The 8,936-nt window shown below is 47.9% G+C and overlaps 1 long non-coding RNA gene across 1 annotated transcript; it reads right to left on the bottom strand.

Moving 5' to 3' along the window:
- Positions 1-23: 23 nt before the first annotated feature.
- Positions 24-8,809, bottom strand: LOC308240985. Its single transcript, XR_013959847.1, has 4 exons — positions 8,742-8,809; positions 8,454-8,525; positions 7,562-7,714; positions 24-313 (listed from the first exon to the last, which is right to left on the bottom strand). It is a non-coding gene; the product is annotated as an uncharacterized lncRNA (long non-coding RNA).
- Positions 8,810-8,936: the final 127 nt, after the last annotated feature.

Here is an 8,936-nt window from a genome sequence, read left to right as displayed (position 1 = left end):
GTGCCAGGCACAGAGACGGCAGATACAGCCATCACCCTCCCGAGTAAGGGAGGGAAAGAAGCATTTATTGAAAACCTCTTGCATTCCAGGCACCTCTCGTTCAGTCACTTATTAATTTATACATTCACAGATGTATTTTAAAAAATGTATCAATTACCAACAATGTTCCAGTCCCTGGTGATGCATAGATGAATAAGATGGTTCCTTCTCTCAAGAGACTTTTCTCTTGGCACTTTCATCTTCATGAGCTCATCTAACCCTCATAGCAACGTTTTGTTGTTGTTGTTGATTTTCACTTGAGGATATGTTTCCACTGATTTTTAGAGAGAGTAGAAAGAACGGGGAGAGACAGAGAGAGAAACATAGATGTGAGAGAGACACATCAATTGCCTTCTGCATGCCCCAACCAGGGCTGGGGATCAAGCCTGCAACCAAGGTATGTGCCCTTGACCAGAAATGAACCAGGGACCCGTCAGTCCGAGGACCAACGCTCTATCCGCTGAGCCAAATTAGCCAGGGTGCAACATATTTTATAAGTCCTCCAGTTTCCATTTTACAGATATAACCCTAACTACTTCACTGAATTCTAAGAGACTTGCTTGAAATCAGCTTTAATAGCTGAATGAACTTGAGCTTGTTCCTTAACCTCTATTGAGCCTCAGTTTTATTTATCTGTAAAATGAGAACTAGAGCAAAACTGTGGAAAGAGTCTAGTCTCAATTTCCTTTAAAATTCAGTGTTCTGCCCTGGCTGGCGTTGCTCAGTTGGTTTGAGCGTTGCCAGTACGCCAAAAGGTTGCAGGTTTTAGCACATGCCCAGGTTGCAGGTTCAATCCCTATTGGGGGTGAATGCAAGGTTCTCATATTGATATTTCTCTCCCTCTCTCTTTCTCTCTCAATAAAAGCATGTCCTCAGGTAAGGATTAAAAAAATAAAGTTAAAATTTAGTGTTCCCCAAGATGAGGGTAGGTTTGGTTGTTTGGAAGGTTAAGAGTGAAACTTTGCCAGGGATTGGTGCTGGGGTCCCTGGATGATGGCACCAGCATGTGTCCCACAGTTTGTCTCCTGTCCCAGCACCAGGCTGTCCCCATAAAGAGCTATATTTGGGCCCCTGTCAAGTTACCTGGAAGTGCTCGCTGCTCACCAAGGGAAGGAAATAGCTGGCTACTCAGAAAGGAGCAAAGTGGCTTTGGGAACTCTAAGACCAAGGGAAGGCGTAGCTTGAGCCACTGCGAACATGACTCTAGGAGGGACGGCTAAATGTATCAGAAAGAGGAGGGCCATCACATCTGGAAACCTGGTTCTGGCTCCAGCTCTGTTACCCACTAAATGTGTGACACTAGACATGGCTCATCTCCTCTTCAGGGCTCAGTATCCTTAACAGTCTGTAAAATGAGTAGTGATTTGGATGAGATGATGTCTGAGGACCTGTTCAGCTTTAATGTTTTAAAAAGGAATTCATGGCCCTAGCCAGTTTGGCTCACTGGACAGAGTGTCAGCCCATGGACAGAAAAGTCCCAGGTTTGATTCCGGTCAAGGCACGTACCTCCATTGCAGGCTTGATCCCTGGCACATGCCAGGAGGCAACCAATCGATGTGTCTCTCTCACATCGATGTTTCTCTCTCTTTGTCTCTCCCCCTCCCTCCCACTCTCTCTAAAAAAAGAGTCAATGGAAAAATATCCTTGGGTGAGGATTAACAACAAAAACAGTAACAAAAAAGGAGTTCAGGGGCTTAGCAAATTCCAGAACCCAAAGAAATACTAAGAAATGGTTTGTGAAGTTTGGGTGTTGCATAGAGGATGAGATTTATATGTCAGAGAGCATAATGAGTAAGGAGAGAGGCTTGGCAGCATAAAGCCTTGCCTTGACATCTGATTTCAGAAGCCAACTTAGAATGCTGACCAGCTGGCCTCTGTGACATAGAAATTTCATATCTGCAAAAAGGTAAAAGTGTCTAATAATAAGTAGCACCTTTCATTTACTGAGTCCCTATTTTGTTGAAGCTTGTATTAAACACTTTAAAAGCACCATCTCATGAAATTCCCACAATAATTTATAAGGTGGTTTTATCATCTCTGTTTTACAAGGAAGAAACTAATGGGAAAGATTATATAACTTCTGCCTGGCTGGTGTGGCTCAGTGGTTAAGCAATCAACCTATGAACCAGGAGGTCACGGTTTGATTCCTGGTCAGGGCACATGCCCGGGTTGCGGGCTCAATCCCCAGTAGGAGGTTTGCAGGAGGCAGCTGATCAATGATTCTCTCTCATCATTGAGGTTTCTATCTCGCTCTCTCCCTTCCTCTCTGAAATAAATAAAAGTATTTTTTAAAAGATTACATAATTTCCAATGTCAGATAAGTCAGGCTGCATTAAAATAATATTTGGAACTCAAACGCTATTAATCACCACCATTTAGTCTTCTAAGTCATGACAGTTTAGACTCAAGCACAGACAACTGTTCTCCGGGCAATTTCATCATACTTCTATGTGAGACCATCACCAGCAGGTACATTTCCATGCTACCCAGCTCCCTTGGGCCAGGCACATGTGTCAACTAGGCAGCTGCAGGAAACTTAGGCACATGTTGATCTGAAATTAAGCCAGATAGCACCTGTTTGTTGAGCACTCTGCAGGTGCTTGGTTCTAGAAGCAAGGCAAGGTGAACAGGTGACAGACCTTCACCCTTAGTAGCCCCGCCATGCTGAACATGCATCTGTGATATGCTCTGGTGTGTTAAGGCAGAAGGGGGATTAAAGGATGGTGCTCCTGAGTGGACACATGAGAGCAATTATTGGTAAGGGCTGGACCATAACCTACACTGTCCCATTAGGAAGTATGATTAGTTCCCATGCACAACTAGGTAACATCCTATCTAATAAAAGAGTAATATGCAAATTTACCATCACTCTGCTACACCCACAAGCCAATCAGGAGTGAATATGCAAATAAACCCAACCAAGATGGCTATGGCCACAGAGAGCAGGAAGCCAAGCTTTCCGCCTGCCCTTGCCAGCCTAGGCCTCCACTCAAGGCTACAAAGTTTCAATGATAGAAGATACATAAATCCAAACAGAAATGGCGGCAGCCACAGAGCTGGAAAGAGCAGGAGGCTAGGGTTGCCCCCGGTGATGGAGGAAGCCAAGTTTTCCACACACCCTGGCCAGCCCAGGCCTCCACTTAAGGCTACAAAGTTTCAATTATAGAAGATACATAAATCCCAAGAGAAATGGCTGCCGCCTCGGAGCAAGCAGAAGGCTTGGCTCCGCTCCAGGCTACAAAGTTTCAATTGTAGACGATAAATAAACCTCAGAAACCAGGGCCTCCGCTTGTCACCAGGGGGCATGGCCGGCCTGCAAACCACCATAGGCCCCTCGCCCAGGCTGCCCCATGCCCCAAGGGAACCCCCACCCTGATCCAGGACACGCTTCAGGGCAAACCAGCTGGCCCCCACCCCTGCACCAGGCCTCTATCCTATCTAATAAAAGAGTAATATGCAGATTGACCATCACTCCAACACACAAGATGGCTGCCCCCATGTGGTCAAAGATCCTGCCCTCATGTGGACCTAAGATGGCCACCACAAGATGGCCAGCAAGGGAGGGCAGTTGGGAAAGACCAGTCCTGCAAGGGAGGGCAGTTGTGGGCGATCAGGCCAGCAGAGGAGGGCAGTTGGGAGGGACTAGGCCTGCAAGGGAGGGCAGTTGGGGGTGATCAAGCCTGCAGGGGAGGGCAGTTAGGGGTGACCAAGCTGGCAGAGGAGGGAAGTTGGGGGCAACCAGGCCTGCAGAGAAAGGCAGTTGGGAGGGACCCAAGCCTGCAGGGGAGAGCAGTTGGGGGGGACCAGGCCTGCAGGGGAGGGCAGTTAGGGGTGACCAGGCCTGCAGGGGAGGGCAGTTAGGGGAAAACAGGCTGGCAGGGGAGCAGTTAGGTATCAATCAGGCTGGCAGGGGAGTGGTTAGGGGGTGATCAGGCTGGCAAGCAGAAGTGGTTAGGGGCAATCAGGAAGGCAGGCAGGCAAGCAGTTGGGAGCCAGCAGTCCCAGATTGGAGAGGGTGCAGGCTGGGTTAAGGGACACCCCCCCCCATGCACGAATTTTGTGCACCGGGCCTCTAGTGTCAAATAATATGATTATACACTTGGAAGCATGCTGGAAATGTCAGGCTGGAGGGGAGTCCCTTATAAAATAAGCACAGTTTCAGCCCTGGACAGTGTTTCTCAGTGGTAGATCAATGACCCATACACCAAAGGGTTGTGGGTTCGATTCCCAGTCAATGGCATGTACCTGGGTTGCAGGTTTGATCCCAGGCCCCAGTCAGGGCACGTGTAGGAGGCAACCAATTTATGTGTCTCTCACATTGATGTTTTTCTTTCTCTCTCTCCTTTCCTTCTACTCTCTCTAAATATCAATGGAAAAAATATTCTCGGGAGAAAAAAAAAAAGATAACAGTTTCAGTGGACCTATCATGACTCACAAAGTAGAATCTGGACAGTTTTTCAATGTCCCACTCTGACTCCAAATACATAAAGATGACATTCAAGAAATATTTGTCAGCCTGGCTTGTGTAGCTCAGTGACTGAGCGTTAACCTACTCAGGAGGTCACGGTTCCATTTCTGGTCAGGGCACATGCCTGGGTTGCAGACTCAATCCCCAGTAGAGGGTGTGCAAGAGGCAGCCAAACAATGATTCTCTCTCATCATTGATGTTTCTCTTTCCCTCTCCCTTCTTCTCTGAAATTAATTGAAATATATATTTTTTAAAAGAAATATTTGTCAAGGCCCACCACAAGCCAGGTATTAGGTTGGGTGCTATGGGCACAAAGATGGAGAGGACACAGTTCCTGTTCTCCAAGAGCGCAGAGTCTAGGGAAGGAGAGAAGTATGTATCAAGCATGGTGGGAGTACAGGGAAGAAATGAGTAACTTGAAGGGTAGAACAGGAAGTGTCCTGGACAGGTGACGTTGAGCTGGAGTGCCGAAGATGGAAGAAATTTGCTAGCTGAAAACAGTGAAGGGCATTCCATACACAAGGATAAGGCCAGTCAGTTTGAAGGGCAGGGCATGTTTAGAAATGGTGAAATGTTTAGGATGATCAGAAGGGGTACACGAGCCCTAGCTGGTTTGGCTCAGTGGATAGAGCATTGGCCTGAGGACTGAAGGGTCCCAGGTTCGATTCCAGCCAAGGGCACATGCCGGGTTGTAGGCTCAATCCCCAGTAGGGGGCATGCAGGAGGCAGCCGATCAATGATTCTCATCATTGATGTTTCTATCTACCTCTCCTTCTCCCTTCCTCTCTGAAATCAATAAAATATATATATCCTATCTAATAAAAGAGTAATATGCAAATTTACCATCACTCTGCTACACCCACCAGCCAATCAGGAGAAAATATGCAAATAAATCCAACCAAGATGGCTACTGCCACAGAGAGCAGGAGGGAGGCTTGGGTTTCCCCGGCAATGGAGGAAGCCAAGCTTTCCGCCTGCCCTTGCTGGCCTAGGCCTCCACTCAAGGCTACACAGTTTCAATGATAGAAGATACATAAACCCAAACAGAAATGGCGGCAGCCACGGAGCTGGAAAGAGCAGGAGGCTAGGGTTGCCCCAGGTGATGGAGGAAGCCAAGCTTTCCTCACACCCTGGCTGGCCCAGGCCTCTGCTTAAGACTACAAAGTTTCAATTATAGAAGATACATAAATCCCCCCAAAAATGGCTGCCACCATGGAGCAAGCAGAAGGCTTGGCTCCGCTCCAGGCTACAAAGTTTCAATTGTAGAAGATAAATAAACCCCAGATACCAGGGCCTCCGCTTGGGTCACCAGGGGGCGTGGCTGGCCTGCAAACCACCACAGGCCTCTTGCCCAGGCCGCCCCAGACGCCAAGGGAACCCCCACCCTGATCCAGGACATGCTTCAGGGCAAACCAGCTGGCCCCCACCCCTGCACCAGGCCTCTATCCTATCTAAGAAAAGAGTAATATGCAAATTGACCATCACTCCAACACACAAGATGGCTGCCCCCATGTGGTCAAAGATCCTGCCCCCATGTGGACACAAGATGGCCACCACAAGATGGCCAGCAGGGGAGGGCAGTTGGGAGGGACCTGGCCTGCAAGGGAGGGCAGTTGGGAGGGACCCAGGCCTGCAGGGGAGAGCAGTTGTGGGGGACTAGGGCTGCAGGGGAGGGCAGTTGGGGGTGACCAGGCCTGCAGGGGAGGGCAGTTAGGGGCAAACAGGCTGGCAGGGGAGTGGTTAGGGGGTGATCAGGCTGGCAGGCAGAAGTGGTTAGGGGCAATCAGGAAGGCAGGCAGGCGAGCAGTTGGAAGCCAGCAGTCCTGGATTGTGAGAGGGATGTCCGACTGCCCGTTTAGGGGATCGGGCTTAAACGGGCAGTCGGACATCCCTCGAGGGGTCCCAGATTAGAGAGGGTTCAGGCTGGGCTGAGGGACACCCCCCTGCCGTGCACGAATTTCGTGCACTGGGCCTCTAGTGTGTGTGTGTGTGTGTGTGTATATATATACACACACACACACACACACACACATTTAAAAGAAGGGGTACACGAAATAGGCATAATGAGAGGTTAAGAGTCTGGAGAAGAGAAGTTATAACAGCAGGTATGAAAAGAATTGTAACATCTGCTATCCTGGGAATTAACAGTAACAAGGGCCACAGTGCAATGTGACTCTTTGAAAAATATCACACAAAGTAAGTAGCAACCTAGTGGAAACAGTGCAATGCTGTGTCCTGCCAAGAGCACTTCTGGCGCTGTGTTATTTAAGTGACGCTTGGCTTGAATGGTTTTCGGATGAATAGAGCCATCCATAAGATGCATAGCTCTACATCTCAGGCCATGAGTGTGGGGGCAGCACAGAAGGCTGGGGGATGCAATTTGAAGGAAGGTGGTAGGAAGACAGGTGATGGGCTGGCCCGGCTTGGAGAGCAATTTGGCCACAAGGCTGGGAGTTTGGCCAAATGGTAGGAAGGAGTGTTTCTGGGAGGGCAACCTGACTGAAAGGAAGTTGAGGCGGAATATCCATGTTATCATAGGGCCTTGAAATAACTTCCATTTACCTCAGTCCTGCAGATTTCAGGTAGGTGGAGAATGACAACTGCCTGCTTTCCAGGTGTCAGGTACCTAGCCAAGCACTTCATATACATTGTCTTATTTCATTCTCATAACAACTTTTGAGGGAGATACTTCATTACCCACATTTCACAGAGGCAGAAACCAGGCTAAGAGAGGTTAGAAAACTTGTCCAATGGTCACAACTAGTGAAGAGCAGAATTTGGTTTTAAACGCCAGGCCTGCTGCTCTTGAAAGCTTCTGTCCTCCCATTCACCCCCAACTTTTTATTTTGACACATTTCAAACCTACCAAAAAGTTGAAACAAAGTACACAACAAACATTCACATACTCTTCATCTGGAGTCATCTGTAAACAGCCTGTGTCTTATGCCACATCACCCCATCTCCTCGATGATGGGATATAACTGGTATAAAAGACAAAAATCTGTGCTCTGATATAACGAAGTCATGGAAAAATGAGAGATTTAGGAGAAATACCTTTACAGATGACTGAAGAAAGCAGGACAATATATGGACATCTTAAAGTCAGAGATAGTATAGGCAGAACAGCTACAGTCTACTCAATTTCTGTCAGCAGACCAGGACTGGGGGAGCCATTGGTGATGGAATTGCAAAGTCATCCCCAGAATCCTAGCATTGGGTGGAAAAAAGCAATAGGTTTTAAAATGGGCTTTACACCTATATTTATACAAATATTTAGCCAACATTCACTGAGTGCTAACCACACTGTGCTACTGTTGTTGTTTTTAATATTTTTACTTTTTCAAATTGATTTCAGAGAGGAAGGGAGAGGGAGATAGAAACATCAATGATGAGAATCATTGATTGGCTGCCTCCTGCATGCCCCATACTGGGATTCAAGCCCCCAACCCAGGCATGTGCCCTGACCTGAATCGAACTGTGACCTCCTGGTTCATAGGTCGACACTCAACCACTAAGTCACGCCAGCCGGGCTGTTTTTTGATTTTTTAAATAACCTTTCTGTGTTCTTTTATGCTTCAGAACCAATAAAATGACTCTAGGCCAAATGGTGAGTGTTCTCACCAGATGAAGGGGAGAATTACTTCCTCTTTTCTCACCTTCTAGGTACATACACATAGCCCAAACTGAACAAGAAACTTTGAGATTTGCCTGCAACAGTCAAGAGCTTGGAAGACTGAGAGATGCCAATTCTACTCCTTACTATATATGATTTCCTCTGTAAAATGGACACAACCCTACCAAATTCAAAAGGTTGAGACAATATGTGATATTTAAAATCAGTCATGTCAGTGTCCGTCATACCTGAGGAAGACCAAGACAGACAGAGGGCAAAGACCCTTCCTTGTTCCGTTTTTAGCCTGACACAGCACTGGAGCGTAATACTTACTCCCCCGGCTCCACAGGTGGACTTAAGATGGTAGCTATATTCTCATGGTAATATTAGAGCACACTCCTTCAACTGGGGGAGAGAATGAAATAAGGTTAATATTCCACAGTGGAGTAAGGTTACACATAGATTACACAAACTTCACACAGACAGCAATCAAACGTCCCGGCTTTCGAGAATTTCGTCCGTTTGTCCCGCCACGCAGCCAACTGGGGTATCACTGTGGGTTACGATTCACAGCGCCATGAGGAAACCGATGGGCGGTCTCTAGGCGCGCAGCCGGCTCACCTCCTACAGCAGAAAGCACGCCCGAATCCCAAACCGCAGTCTCGTGGTATTCAAGAAACTCCCGGTCCAAGGTTTGCGCCTATGCTGCGCGGGCAGCTGGGAACTGTAGTTTTCCTGCAGCTTCCGAGGGCGGAGTCCCCGAGCGGGACTCCCAGGCCGTGGCGTTGTTTCCGGTCCCAGGCGGGCTCAGGAGCA

The sequence above is a fragment of the Plecotus auritus genome (genome assembly GCF_963455305.1).
Source record: "Plecotus auritus genome assembly, chromosome: 2".
NCBI classification, from domain to species: domain Eukaryota; kingdom Metazoa; phylum Chordata; class Mammalia; order Chiroptera; family Vespertilionidae; genus Plecotus; species Plecotus auritus.
The sequence above is the reverse complement of the archived record's forward strand: the minus strand, read 5'-3'. Positions and strand labels throughout refer to the sequence as shown.